Source organism: Anomaloglossus baeobatrachus, chromosome 11, assembly GCF_048569485.1.
Source record: "Anomaloglossus baeobatrachus isolate aAnoBae1 chromosome 11, aAnoBae1.hap1, whole genome shotgun sequence".
Classification (NCBI taxonomy): Eukaryota; Metazoa; Chordata; class Amphibia; order Anura; family Aromobatidae; genus Anomaloglossus; species Anomaloglossus baeobatrachus.
In genome coordinates, this window is record NC_134363.1 from 150,125,902 (window position 1) to 150,140,419 (window position 14,518).

Below are 14,518 nucleotides of genomic sequence, written 5' to 3' on the forward strand. Positions count from 1 at the left end.
CTTGTACCTGAGCAGGAAGCTGTTACCAAGGGAAGTGGCCTATTCCACGATGGAAAAGGAGTGCCTGGCCATAGTGTGGGCCCTGCAGCGTCTGCAACCCTATCTATACGGGCGCCACTTCATCGTGGAGACGGACCACAATCCCCTCAGCTGGTTACACACTGTCTCCGGGACGAATGGCAGGTTGTTGCGATGGAGCCTGGCGCTCCAGCAATACAACTTCACCATTCGACACAAAAGGGGCCGTGACCACGGTAACGCAGACGGGCTGTCCCGACAAGGAGAGGTCGCGGACGGGCGCACGGGGGAACACCGGAGTGTGCTGCCCCCTAGCGCCCTCAAAAGGGGGGAGGTGTGAGGTAAATCCGGACATATGACGATAAATCATGATATTCAAGTTATGTCAGGAAGCCCTCTCCTGGTGTCACCCCCCCTTTCCTTCACACAACTCCTTCAATCAGAAAATTTACCACAGGGATAAACGGTTTGTTTAGCAGATAGGTGTCAAAGGAACTGGTCTGTGTTCCACTTACACCTCCATGGCCATCTCCTGTGATATGGAGATTAGATGATGTGGGAACAATGGACACAGGATGACTCCCTGCCGTGACCCTGTGGTAGGGGCTGCTATCTAATTAGCAAGCTTGGAAGTATCCAGACAGAACGACTCCAGTAAAATATGGTTCATATCTCGCAAGCCATATTTCCGATAAATATGGCAACCATAAAAATGGTGTCTCTGCATGCGGACGATGCTGGCACACCTTTTTTATGGGAGTAGGACATTGGGAAGTACCCCAGGCGTGATATCAGCCAATGGGGAACTAGTAGACAAGTCATGAGTCCTCTCGTTCTGTAGCTAAATTCATAACTGTCACAATGAGAGCGTTGGCGTCCGCCTACGACGCTCCCAGGCAAAGTTATGGCCCATATTCCACGTTGTGGATATTGTCCATAACTCCAGCCAGGGGTGGAGCAGTGCTCCCTCTGAGGTCACTAAGGTAGGAGGGGACCTGGATTTGCCCAGGTTGATAACCCTACTTCGGCCATTTTCCAGGGTTCTTTCGCTGGGGGTCACGTGTAGGAAACATCTGTGGGAAGGATCCTAGAAACCTGGTCTACAGCGCCCCCCTGTGGCCAGACGCACAAGGTAACTGCTGGAACTGTGTATGCCTGTTTGTAAACCATGCTTTATCTGTAACTGTACTCTGACATATGTATATTCTGTAGATCTCCTATTGTATATATTGTAGTTTCTAGTGTGCTTTAGGCTGATTAAATTATATAATTAATCTTGGGCTGTTCTGTTATCTCGATCTTGAATCCCACGTCTGTGTGTTCGGCTAATAGTTACCGTGAAGCGGTTGGTGGCAGCGAGTTGTGCCAAGGATTATTGTGGGGAGGCCAGTGAGATTCGGGGAGATTTTATATATTCCGCCCGCGGAGGTCGGGGGAATATATACCCTACTCTCACCGGGGACCCTTCAATAATCGGCATAAGTAGTATAGCGGGCTCCTTGCTTATTGTCGGGCAATTCCATAATTGGCCTGACTATAAGAGGGGCGCTAGAGAGCGCGTCACGTGCTCTGTCTGTCGGTCGGGAGGTATAAAGGAGGGGTGACCCCCACTTGTTACCCCCCGATTGTGACGTACTGGTAGCCAGCGCGGGGGATTTCTGAGTGACCCCCCCGGTGGTTCGTGACACTGTGTATATGCTGTGACCTGGGCAGGTAAATACTGTTGACTCTTTTTTGCTATGTTTAAATTCTTAAATTTGGGGGGGGGGAATGTACTGTAATTGCTCGTTTTGTGGCTTCGATTTTATACCTGTATAACACCGGTGAGGAATCAGAAGTTGCTGCATTAAAAATATAGAATTGAACAAGTTGCTTATGTAAAATAATACCAAAGTAATAGCAAATACATAACAATCTAACGTAGACATTTCCTAATGTTATTTAATGTATTCATAGCCGTAAAATAAAAGCAAACAGAACAGATGCAAACAGAATGATTAGATGAAAGGGGATGAGTGTGCGGCGTGTCAGGCTACAATTTTACCCTTTGGAAGAGGTAATAATACAATCCTTTTACCTGTGGTATGGCAGCGTACTATATTCACGCAGTTAGAAAATGTAAATGCATGTAAAGTATTCGCAAAATCTGCATATAGCACTTACAGATAGAAAGAAAATGCATCCTAAAAGCAGAGATATGTCCCCCGTCTGGGAGAGGAACAGACAGAGCGTGCAGTATGCTAATGGCAGACAAATCATCTCCCCGTGTATCCCCATCAACCCCTATCAGAAGTCGTTGGTGTGGAGCAATGGGCCATTGCTATATCATTAGTAATGGTCATTTTCTTGGAAAATATTATTATTGTCATAATCCAGGCAGCACGGTGGCTCAGTGGTTAGCACTGCAGTCTTGTGGTGGCTCAGTGGTTAGCACTGCAGTCTTGCAGCTCTGGGTTCCAGTCCCATCAAGGACACCATCTGTAAGGAGTTTGTATGTTCTCCCTGTGTTTGCGTGGGTTTCCTCCGGTTTCCTCCCACACTCCAAAGACATACAGATAGGGACTCTAGATTGTGAGCCCCAATGGGGACAGTGTTGCCAATGTATCTAAAGCGCTGTGGAATTAATAGCGCTATATAAATGAATACAATTATTATTAATTATTATTAATTCCTCTGTGCAGAGCATCTTGCACGCTAGGAGATGCTCTTCTCTGCTTTCCTGGACTACTGAGCTGGCAGGTTTTTTGACATTGCAAGCTTCCATGCTGGTTCTGGGAGGTGCTGATTGCTCAGGTGTTCCATCTTCCTGGTAATTGCTCGGCTTCTATACTGAGCATGCTCTCCAAGAACCTTGCCAGTCGTACATTCTGGTTCTGTTGTTGTGCTGTTGGCCTGTGTTTCTGCATGTGTTCAGATCTTTGTTTTTTGACCTCGGACTGTTGTTTGACTCCTCTCTGCCCGCTCCCTCTTCCTGTCGTGACCTCCTGGCTTTTGACCTCGGACCGTTACCTGACCACATCTGTTTTCTCCCTGAATCTATTATATGCCCTCCTGCAATTCTGTCCCTTGGATTGTGACCTGACTACGCTTCTGTGTACTCCCTGTATCCATACGTGTCCGCCTGTTACCACACCCCCGGCTTGACTAACTAATCTTCGTCTGTACTATTTGTAAGTAGTGACTTGCATTACACATACGTTATTTGTAAAGGTAATTTCAGGAAGCAAAAGTGTATTTATCAAATATGTTTTGGACAGCTGATTACATTGTTCTTCTTGAGAAAAGCTGCCAGCCGGTGTGTATGTTGGTGGCTTTCTCATGGAGAACTTGAGTGTAGCGCTTGGCCGAGCATTATTATTGTCACGATTCCTCTGTGCAGAGCATCTTGCACACTAGGAGATTCTCTGCTCTGTTTTCCTGGACTACTGAGCTGGCAGGTTGATTGACAGCGTAGGATTCCATGCTAGTTCTCTGAGGTGCTGATTACTCAGGTGTTCCATCTTCCTGGTAATTGCTCGGCTTCTTTACTGAGCATGCTCTCCCAGAACCTTGCTAGTCGTACATTCTGGTTCTGTAGTTGTGCTGTTGTCCTGTGTTTCTGATCTTTGTTTTTTGACCCTGGACTGTTGTTTGACTCCTCTCTGCCCGCTCCCTGTTACTGTTGTGACCTCCTGCCTTTTGACCTCTGACCGTTACCTGACCACGTCTCAGTTTTCTCCCTGAATCTATTATATGCCCTCCTGCAATTCTGACCCTCAGATTGTGACCTGAATACGCTTCTGTGTACTCCCTGTATCCATACGTGTCCTCCTGTTTCCAGACCCCGGCTTGCCTGACTTGCATTACACCTGCCTTATTTGTACAGGTAATTTCAGGAAGCAAAAGTGTATTTCTCAAACATGTTTTGGACAGCTCATTGTATTGTTCTTCTTGAGACAAGCTGCCGGCCGGTGTGTATGTTGGTGGCTTTCTCATGGAGAACTCGAGTGTAGCGCTTGGCCGAGCATTATTATTGTCACGATTCCTCTGTGCAGAGCATCTTGCACACTAGGAGATTATCTGCTCTTTCTTCCTGGACTACTGAGCTGGCAGGTTGTTTGACAGTGCTGGCTTCCATGCCTAGGAAGGTGCTGATTACTCAGGTGTTCCATCTTCCTGGTAATTGCTCTGCTTCTTTACTAAGCATGCTCTCCAAGAACCTTGCCAGTCGTACATTCTGGTTCTGTTGTTGTGCTGTTGGCCTGTGTTTCTGCATGTGTTCTGATCTTTGTTTTTTTTACCCCAGACTCCCATTCGCTCCCGAGTATGGGAGACCCGGATGATTTGGCTGCCGGCTGAGCGAATGGCTGAAGTATCATTCGGCCGACAGCTCTCTAATGTGTATGAGCGGCCATAGAGTTTTCATATTATCACTTTTGTAATGCCAGGATCAATAAAACGGAAACCATGAGTTTGACAGAAAAGATAAGCGGCGCTCACATCTCATTACTTGTCACACAGCTAACTAAGTTTAACTTCTCTTCACCGCTGTTAGGAATACGTCTCCGGGATAATGCGCATACAGTGGGTAATTTGCATACAATTAATATGCCTTTAGTGTACAGCTGACTGCAAAGACCAGGATTTCTTCCATAAAACAAAATGAAAATTGATTGATGAAAACTGTTGGCAAAGTAACAGGCGCAAATAAAAAAAATAAATAAAGTGGCTGGCAGAGATTAAAAAATGTGCAATCAATTAAAAGTTAACGCTGATTGTGCTTTAACCCCTTCACGACCGCGGGCAGTAAAATTACGTCCTATTTTAACGTGACTTAACGACCAGGGACGTAATTTTACTGCCTAAACTTCATTTGATTGCCGTGGCCATAGCAACGGCTTTCAAATGATGTCCCCTGCTGTTTCTTACAGCAGGGGACCTTTGCTTGACCCCAGGGGGGGTGGCATCGCCACCCCCTATCGACGATCGGTGTGATTGGCTGTTCAAATCTGAACCGCCAACCACATCGATCGCACTAATTTCGGCAAAAATAATGCCCGAATTAGTGCGATCCTGTGAGATCCAGCTATGAGATGCCGCAGCTGCTGCAGCATATCATAGGTGGACCTCAAACATGCCGCCCCCAGCCCCTGCAGCACTGATTGGAGCGATCGTGCTATGACGCGCAATCGCTCCAATCCGTGTGCAGTGGGGCGGTCTGATCTGCCGGTGGCCGCCCTCCCCAGGCCTGTGCTGCTCTGGGGACCCTCCCCCAACATGGCTGCAGCGTGGAGTGGCTGGTACTTTTGGTACCACGCCACTGCTGCTGCCGCCGCAGACGCCGCCTCTGCTGTCACCGCGCCAGCTCCAAAGGTAAGTATTGCGCTCCGGCGATGGCCCCTGCGCGCTCCCGTGAAGGCCCCTGCGCGCTCCCGTGAAGGCCCCTGCCCGTGCCCCCCCCCGATCTGCCCCCCTACGCCCCGATCTGCCCCCCTACGCCCCGATCTGCCCCCCCCGGCATCCCGATCTGCTACCACCGCTGCTGCTGCAAAGTGAGTACTGTGCTCACTTTGCAGCCCGTGCGCGCTCCCGTGGTGCCCCTGCGCGCTGCCGTGATAGCCCCTGCCGTGCCCCCCCCGCGATCTGCTCCCCCCAACCACCCCCCCCCCCCCCGACATCCCGATCCGCTCCCCCCGCGATCTGACTGCCTCCCCCATTATTTCTATTCTGCTTCTGCAGCTCCCTCTCCGGTCTCCCCCTCTGCTCTCCCCCCCTCTCCCTCTGCTCTCCCCCCCTCCCCCTCTGCTCTCCCCCTCTGCTCTCCCCCCTCCCCCTCTGCTCTCACCCCCCCCTCTCCCCCTCTGCTCTCCCCCGACGTCCTCTTACCTGTCTTCACCGGCCTGATCACATCTGCGTCCATCGCTGGGTCCTTCCTGGGCATTCTGCTGATCTGCCTGCTGCTCCTGTAAAGCTGTCCATCTCTCTGCCATCTGTTCCTCTGCAGCTCTTCTGGTCAGTGATCCTCCTGCTAGTCCTCTGGGTACTGTGAGTATAACTTTTTTTTTTTTTTCCGTATCCCCTGTCCATTTTTACACCTCATCCGTCCGTGCGTCCCGCCAAGCGCTGATCAGGGATGCAGATAACGGATCGGCATCCCTGCTCAATTTTTGGCGTGACTTTTTTTTCCGTATCCCCGACGCTTTTTGTATCGCATCCGTCCGTGCGTCCCGCCGAGCGCTGATCAGGGATGCAGATAACGGATCGGCATCCCTGCTCAATTTTTGGCGTGACTTTTTTCCGTATCCCCGACGCTTTTTGTATCGCGTCCGTCCGTGCGTCCCGCCGAGCGCTGATCAGGGATGCAGATAACGGATCGGCATCCCTGCTCAATTTTTGGCGTGACTTTTTTCCGTATTCGCGACGCTTTTTGTATCGCATCCGTCCGTGCGTCCCGCCGAGCGCAGATCAGGGATGCAGATAACGGATCGGCATCCCTGCTCAATTTTTGGCGTGACTTTTTTTTTCCGTATCCCCGACGCTTTTTGTATCGCATCCGTCCGTGCGTCCCGCCGAGCGCTGATTAGGGATGCAGATAACGGATCGGCATCCCTGCTCAATTTTTGGCGTGACTTTTTTCCGTATTTGCGACGCTTTTTGTATCGCATCCGTCCGTGCGTCCCGCCAAACGCTGATCAGGGATGCACATAACGTATCTGCATCCATGGTCAATTTTTGGCGTGACTTTTTTTTTTTACGTATCCCCGACGCTTTTTTTTATCGCATCCTACCGTGCGTCCTGCAGCGGCCGATCAGTGCACTGCGTTTGAAAAGTCAAATGGCGCTCCTTCTCTTCTGAGCCCCGCCATGCGCTCAAACAATTACTTTCCACCACATATGAGGTATCTGCGTACTCAGGAGAAAATGCACAATACATTTTATGGTGCATTTTTTCCTGTTACCCTTGTGAAAAAAAAAGCTACCTAGTTGAAGCAACCATTTTGTGGTAAAAAAAAAAAAAATTCTTTTCACGGCTCAACGCTATAAACTTCTGTGAAGCCCCCAGGTGTTCAAAGTGCTCACCAAACATCTAGAAAAAATATTTGAGGGCTCTAGTTTCCAAAATGGTGTCACTTGTGGGGGAGCTCCACTGTTTAGGCACCATAGGGGGTCTCCAAACGTGACATGGCGTCCGCTAATGATTCCAACCAATTTTGCTGTCAAATGGCGCTCCTTCTCTTCTTAGCCCCGCCATGCGCCCAAACAATTACTTTCCACCACATATGAGGTATCTGCGTACTCAGGAGAAAATGCACAATACATTTTATGGTGCATTTTTTCCTGATAGCCTTGTGAAAAAAAAAGCTACCTAGTTGAAGCAACCGTTTTGTGGTAAAAAATTTTTTTTTTCTTTTCACGGCTCAACGCTATAAACTTCTGTGAAGCCCCCAGGTGTTCAAAGTGCTCACCAAACATCTAGAAAAATTATTTGAGGGCTCTAGTTTCCAAAATGGTGTCACTTGTGGGGGAGCTCCACTGTTTAGGCACCATAGGGGGTCTCCAAACGTGACATGGTGTCCGCTAATGATTCCAACCAATTTTGCTGTCAAATGGCGCTCCTTCTCTTCTGAGCCCCGCCATGCGCCCAAACAATTACTTTCCACCACATATGAGGTATCTGCGTACTCAGGAGAAAATGCACAATACATTTTATGGTGCATTTTTTCCTGTTACCCTTGTGAAAAAAAAAGCTACCTAGTTGAAGCAACCGTTTTGTGGTAAAAAAAATTTTTTTTCTTTTCACGGCTCAACGCTATAAACTTTTGTGAAGCCCCCAGGGGTTCAAAGTGCTCACCAAACATCTAGAAAAATTATTTGAGGCCTCTAGTTTCCAAAATGGGGTCACTTGTGGGGGAGCTCCATTGTTTAGGCACCTCAGGGGGTCTTCAAACCCGACATGGCGTCCGCTAACAGGTGCAGCTAATTTTGCACTCAAAAATTCAAATGGCGCTCCTTGCCTTCCGAGCACTGCTGTGTGTCCAAACATTTGATTTCCACCACATATGAGGTATCTGCGTACTCAGGAGAAAATGCACAATACATTTTATGGTGCATTTTTTCCTGTTACCCTTGTGAAAAAAAAAGCTACCTAGTTGAAGCAACCGTTTTGTGGTAAAAAATTTTTTTTTTCTTTTCACGGCTCAACGCTATAAACTTTTGTGAAGCCCCCAGGGGTTCAAAGTGCTCACCAAACATCTAGAAAAATTATTTGAGGCCTCTAGTTTCCAAAATGGGGTCACTTATGGGGGAGCTCCATTGTTTAGGCACCTCAGGGGGTCTTCAAACCCGACATGGCGTCCGCTAATGAGTGCAGCTAATTTTGCGTTCAAAAATTCAAATGGCGCTCCTTCCCTTCCGAGCTCTGCCGTGCGCCCAAACAATTGATTTTTACCACATATGGGGTATCAGCGTACTCAGGAGAACATGCACAATAAATTGTAGGGTGCACTTTCTCTTTTCTCCCTTGTAAAAATGAAAATTTTATGGCTAAAGTAACATTTTTGTGTTAAAAAGTAAAATTTTCATTTTTTCCTTCCACATTGCTTTGGTTCCTGTGAAGCACCTAAAGGGTTAATAATCTTATTGGATGTGGTTTTGAGCAGTGTGAGGGGTGTAGTTTTTAGAATGGGGTCACTTTTGGGTATTTTCTGTCACCTCGGCCTCTCAAAGTCACTTCAAATGTGATGTGGTCCCTAAAAAAATTATTTTGTAAATTTTGTTGGAAAAATGAGAATTTGCTGATGACCTTTGACCCCTTCTAACTTCCTAACGGAAAAAAAATTTGTTTCGAAAATTGCGCTGATGTAAAGTAGACATGTGGGAAATGTTATTTAGTAACTATTTTGTGTGACATATCTCTCAGATTTATGGGCATAAATTTTCAAAGTTTGAAATTTGCGAAATTTTCAAAATTTTCGCCAAATTTCCTAAATTTTCACAAATAAACGCAAAAAATATCGGCCTAAATTTACCACTGACATGAAGTACAATATGTCACGAAAAAACAATGTCAGAATCGCCAGGATCCGTTGAAGCGTTCCAGAGTTATAACCTGTCAAAGTGACACTGGTCAGAATTGCAAAAAATGGCCCGGTCATTAGGGTGTTTTAGTGGCCGGGGGTGAAGGGGTTAAAGTGAAAGACGGATTCACTCAGAAGAATGGCAGGGATTAAAGGGATTTACCAGTACTTTTATTCTGATGGCATATCCTTTAGGAGAGTTCCTTAAGGGTGCTTTCACACATCCGATTTTTTCCATCAGGCATGATCCAGCGAAAAAACTGATACGACGAATCTGGCGAAAAAACTGAACCGTCGCATCAGTTTTTCCATGCGTTCCTTCCGTTTTTTGACAGTTCCGTTGTGATATTGAGCATGCTCAGGTCAAAAAACCAGATACGTCGTTGGATTCCGTCATATGCCGGATGACGACAGATCGTGCGCCCATAGGCTTCCATTGTACAATATGCCGGACAGCGCCGGATCCGGTGTGGTCCGTTTTTTTGCTGGAGACAAAAAACGTCGCATGTTGCGTCCCTTCCGGCAGCCGGACTAAGAAATTTCGCTGAATCCGGCGGACGGCGCATGCAACGCAAGGCCATCCGGCACAATCTGGCGCTAATACAAGTCAATGGGGAATAAAACGGATACGGCGCCGGATCCGTTCTATCCGCGTTTTGCTGGATTGTGCCTGACGGCAAAAAACGGACGCTGCAATTAATCGTGCGATTGCATTTGCGATTGCACCCGCCCCCATCGTTTGTGCGGCACGGGCAATTTGTTGCCCGTGTCGCACAATGTTGTAATCCCCCGTCACACGTACTTACCTTCCATATGACCTCGCTGTGGGCGGCGGCGAACATCCTCTTCCTGAAGGGGGAGGGACGTTCGGCGTCACTGCAACGTCACACAGCAGCCGGCCAATAGAAACGGAGGGGCGGAGATGAGTGGGACGTAAACATCCCGCCCACCTCCTTCCTTCCGCATTGCCGGCGGGAAACAGGTAAGCTGTGTTCATCGTTCCCGAGGTGTCACACGGAGCGATGTGTGCTGCCTCGGGAACAATGAACAACCGGAGTGCAGAAGTACGTTCGATATTTTGAAAATGAGCGACGTGTCAACGAGCAACGATAAGGTGAGTATTTTTGCTCGTTCACAGTCGCTCGTAGCTGTCACACGCTACGATATGTCAAATGATGCCGGATGTGCGTCACTAACGACGTGACCCCGACGACATATCGTATGATATATCGTAACGTGTAAAGCCCGCTTTAGACAGGTCATCAATAAAAATGATCACGGTTTCCAATTCCTGCCACTCCACCAATCAAGTGTTATCACAGTGACTAGATGTAACCATTGTACACAGGTGGAACAGCAGAGATCCATACACAGTTCAGTGGCTGGGTATTGCTACTATACTTTTACGACAACATTTTACAGGCTAGTCTATGTAAAATTTTTCGTTTTATAAGACGCATCCCAAATCTGAAGGAGTGAAATAGGAAAACATAATTTTTATTTTTAAAATGAGGGTCCGTCTTATAATCCTAGTGCCTCTTATATTAGCTCACCAGGGAAAAGAGGTGGTTGTGGAGTGGCTCAGGAAAGTCACAGGAGGCAGGGTTTGCGATGCTGCGGGCTTGGAGGAGGGGATGTCGCGGCTCAGGAGGGTCGGCGATGATATGTGGCTCAAGAGGATCCGTTTGGGGAGGGTCAACGATACTGCAGGCTCGTGGGGTGTCACAGCGGCGGGTGCCATTGAGCTACCGGCGGGCTCGAAGGAGAGGGTGTCACGGCTCAAGAGGGTGAGTGTGTAGCAGCGGAGGGTCGTTGATACTGCGGGCTTGTTAGGTGCCGCGGCGGCAGGCATTTTTGATCTGCTAGCAGTCTGACTCCATTGAATCTCCGGTGCTTGACGCAATGGACTGCAAGAAAATTGCCGTGCAGGTGGCGCGTGTGCAGATTGGCCTCCGCGGCCATTTTCTTGAAGTCCATTGCGTCAACCACCGGCGATTCAAAGCAGCTCTCAGTCCACCGGCAGATCAATGGCGCCTGCCGCCGCAACACCCCACGAGCCCACAGTATCGTCGACTCTCTGCTGCCACAAACTGACCCTCCTGAGCTGTTCCACTACAGTGACACCCCGTCCAACTACTCCGTTTAGCCGACCCTGCGCCACCATAGCCATCCTGGTAAGCCATATGTGGTTTGTAAGTCGCACCCCCATTTTTCCCCAAATTTGTTGGGCAAAAAAGTGCATCTTACAGTAGTTTTGGTGAGTTTGTAAACAAATTACATTACTTTTCTTGCACTCTCCATGAATTACCACTTGCGGAGCAGCATTCGTAATTCTGCAATTTTCAGACCTTTAATTGCTTGACCGTTTTGAATAGTTCAATACTTATCTGCACAAAGTTTTTTTTGTTAGATTGTCATTCGCCCTCATAAAATGTATGAAAAACTGTCACCCTACTTTGACTCTGTTACAAACTTAGCTCTGCTTCTAGCGTTGATTTAGCTTTGCCTTACTGCTGGACCAGTTTCGCCAATGAACTTCCTATTTTACACAATTCTGCTTCACTGATTTCTGGTCATTTTGGTTTAATTTTGTCTATTTTGGTACAATAGTTTTCTTTATTTCAACTCATCAGTGTCTGTGATTCCAGTTCTGCTCCACAAGTTGCCATTCAGCCACGTCTTTGTCAAGCTCCACAAAGTATCCAAATGGCGCATGGCAACCACAAGAGGGAAGGGGAATACTGCCACTACGGATAAAGAGGAACGGCAGCCCCTGACACTTACCCTAGGCAACCCTGAGCTTGCTGACGTCCCTAGATGGGTTCTTTCACCTCGTGCGACAATCATTGTCCTATCCCTGACTTACACTAAGCCCATCCCTGACTAGTGTGCAGGACAGCAGGGACACTAGTCCTGCTCTATGATAACGACACAAAGGGAATAAGACTGACAGGGATAAAAGAAGCTTCCAGGCAGCTATCTCCAGAAATAAGTACAAAGTGACATTCCTTTCCACGGCTCACACCTCTTCAACGATACCAAGGTAAAGCTGGCTATCACTGGTAATTACCCAGGCTAAGAGGTGAGCACATATAGCACAAGGGATAGGATAAAACAAAACAGTTGAAATCTCCAGAAATGAGTCGAAAGCGACGCTCAGACCTCATAAAAATCACTTGGGTCCAGATGGACATTATAGTTCTTAGAGGGCCCCTCTGCTTAGGCTGGCATCAGTTATCCAACTGATCAGTTTTCAACATTGACACTGTTTGTCTGTGCCTCAAAGTGAAACAGACACATGAATATGGGAAGAAAAATATGAACGTAGCCTCACGGTGAACACACACAGATGAGGGTCCTTGTACAAGGACAATATATGGACCCTTTGCAGCCCAATAGCTCTTCATAATGCACAATTTCACCTGTTTTGGAGGTGGTAATGGCCTGGTTACCTCTTGGGCTCCTTATGATGCTGCAAAAGTTGCACCAATGATAAAAGTGCTTTTCAATAAATTAGAATATCCTCAAAAAGTTAATTTATTTCAGTAATTCAATACAAAAAGTTAAACATATATATTATATAGAGTCACTACACACAGAGGGATCTATTTCTCAGTCTATATTATATAGTCATTACACACAGAGGGATCTATTTCCATATATTATATAGAGTAATTACACACAGAGGGATCTATTTCTATATATTATGGTATATACTGTAGAATCATTACGCACACAGTGATCAATTCCTATATATTATATAGAGTCATTACGCACAGAGGGATCTATTCCTAAATATTATATAGAGTCTCTATATAATATATAGGAATAGATCCCTCTGTGTGTAATGACTATAAAATATATAGGAATAGATCCCTCTGTGTGTAATGACTATATAATATATAGGAATAGATCCATCTGTGTGTAATGACTCTATATAATATATAGGAATAGATCCCTCTGTGTGTAATGACTCTATATAATATATAGGAATAGATCCCTCTGTGTGTAATGACTCTATATAATATATAGGAATAGATCCCTCTGTGTGTAATAACTATATAATATATAGGAATAGATCTCTCTGTGTGTAATGACTATATAATATATAGGAATAGATCCCTCTGTGTGTAAGGCTATGTGCGCACGTTGCGTACTAGCCCTGCAGATATTTCTGCAGCGATCTGAAGAGCACATGTGCGCTTTAGATCGCTGCAGAAATGTCCGTAGTGAGCGCCGATTCCATGCGCTCTGCCTGCAGCTCCTCCCATAGACAGAGCAGGAGCTGCCGGCAAAGCGCAGGAAAGAAGTGACATGTCACTTCTTTTTGCGCAGCGCTTCGGCAGTAGCCGAAGCGCTGCGCTCTTAGACGCCACGTGCGCACGGCCCCTGCACAATCTCCATAGACTGTGCAGGGGACGCAGGACGCATGCAGTTACGCTGCGCTATAAAGCGCAGCGTAACTGCATGTTTTTACGCAACGTGCGCACATAGCCTAACAGGTGCCTCATGTGACTCAGGGAACGTCATAGACTATGTTTTGACAGGAAAATTTAATCCCGCGCTTTACAGTTACTCTCCAAAAAACATGCCTTCATTAAAGTAAATGGAGCCTGGAACTACAGGTTATTAGTAGGAGCTGTGATTGGTTGCTATAGGAACAAAAGACATTCATAGTATAAGAAGCTTATATGTAAGGTAATAAGATGTAGGTGGGGAGACGTATAGAGAGAGACAGACAGAAAGACAGAGAGAGAGAGACAGACAGTGAAAGGAACAGAGAAATAGAGACAGACAAAGACAGGCAGACAGGGAAAGAGACAGACCTGGGAAAGAGACAGACCTGGAAAAAGACAGATGGGGAAAGAAACAGAGAGATAGAGACAGACAAAGAACGAGACAGACAGAGAAAGAGACAGACGGGGAAAGAGACAGATGGGGAAAGAGACAGACGTGGAAAGAGACAGACCTGGAAAGAGAAATATCTGGAAAGAGACAGACCTGGAAAGAGACAGACGGGGAAAGAGACAGACAGGGAAAGAGACAGACAGGGAAAGAGAGAGACAGGGAAAGAGACAGATGGAGCACATTACTTGGCCAATTTAGTTAAATCTGTGTGGAATATCTGTGGTGTTAAAATGTTGTGAAATGCTTCTATTAGCTTAGTTTTTGCCTTTTAATAATTACATTTCTATCTATTTGTTTTGTGGTTTGTGTGCAGAATACATTTTTGTTAATACATTCTATTTTGTTACCAGCAGTTATTAACCCGGGCGAAGCCGGGTAGTACAGCTAGTATAATATATAGGAATAGATCCCTCTGTGTGTAATGACTCTTTATAATATATAGGAATAGATCCTTCTGTGTGTAATGACTCTATATAATATATAGGAATAGATCCTTCTGTGTGTAATGACTCTATATAATATATGTGTTTCCCTTT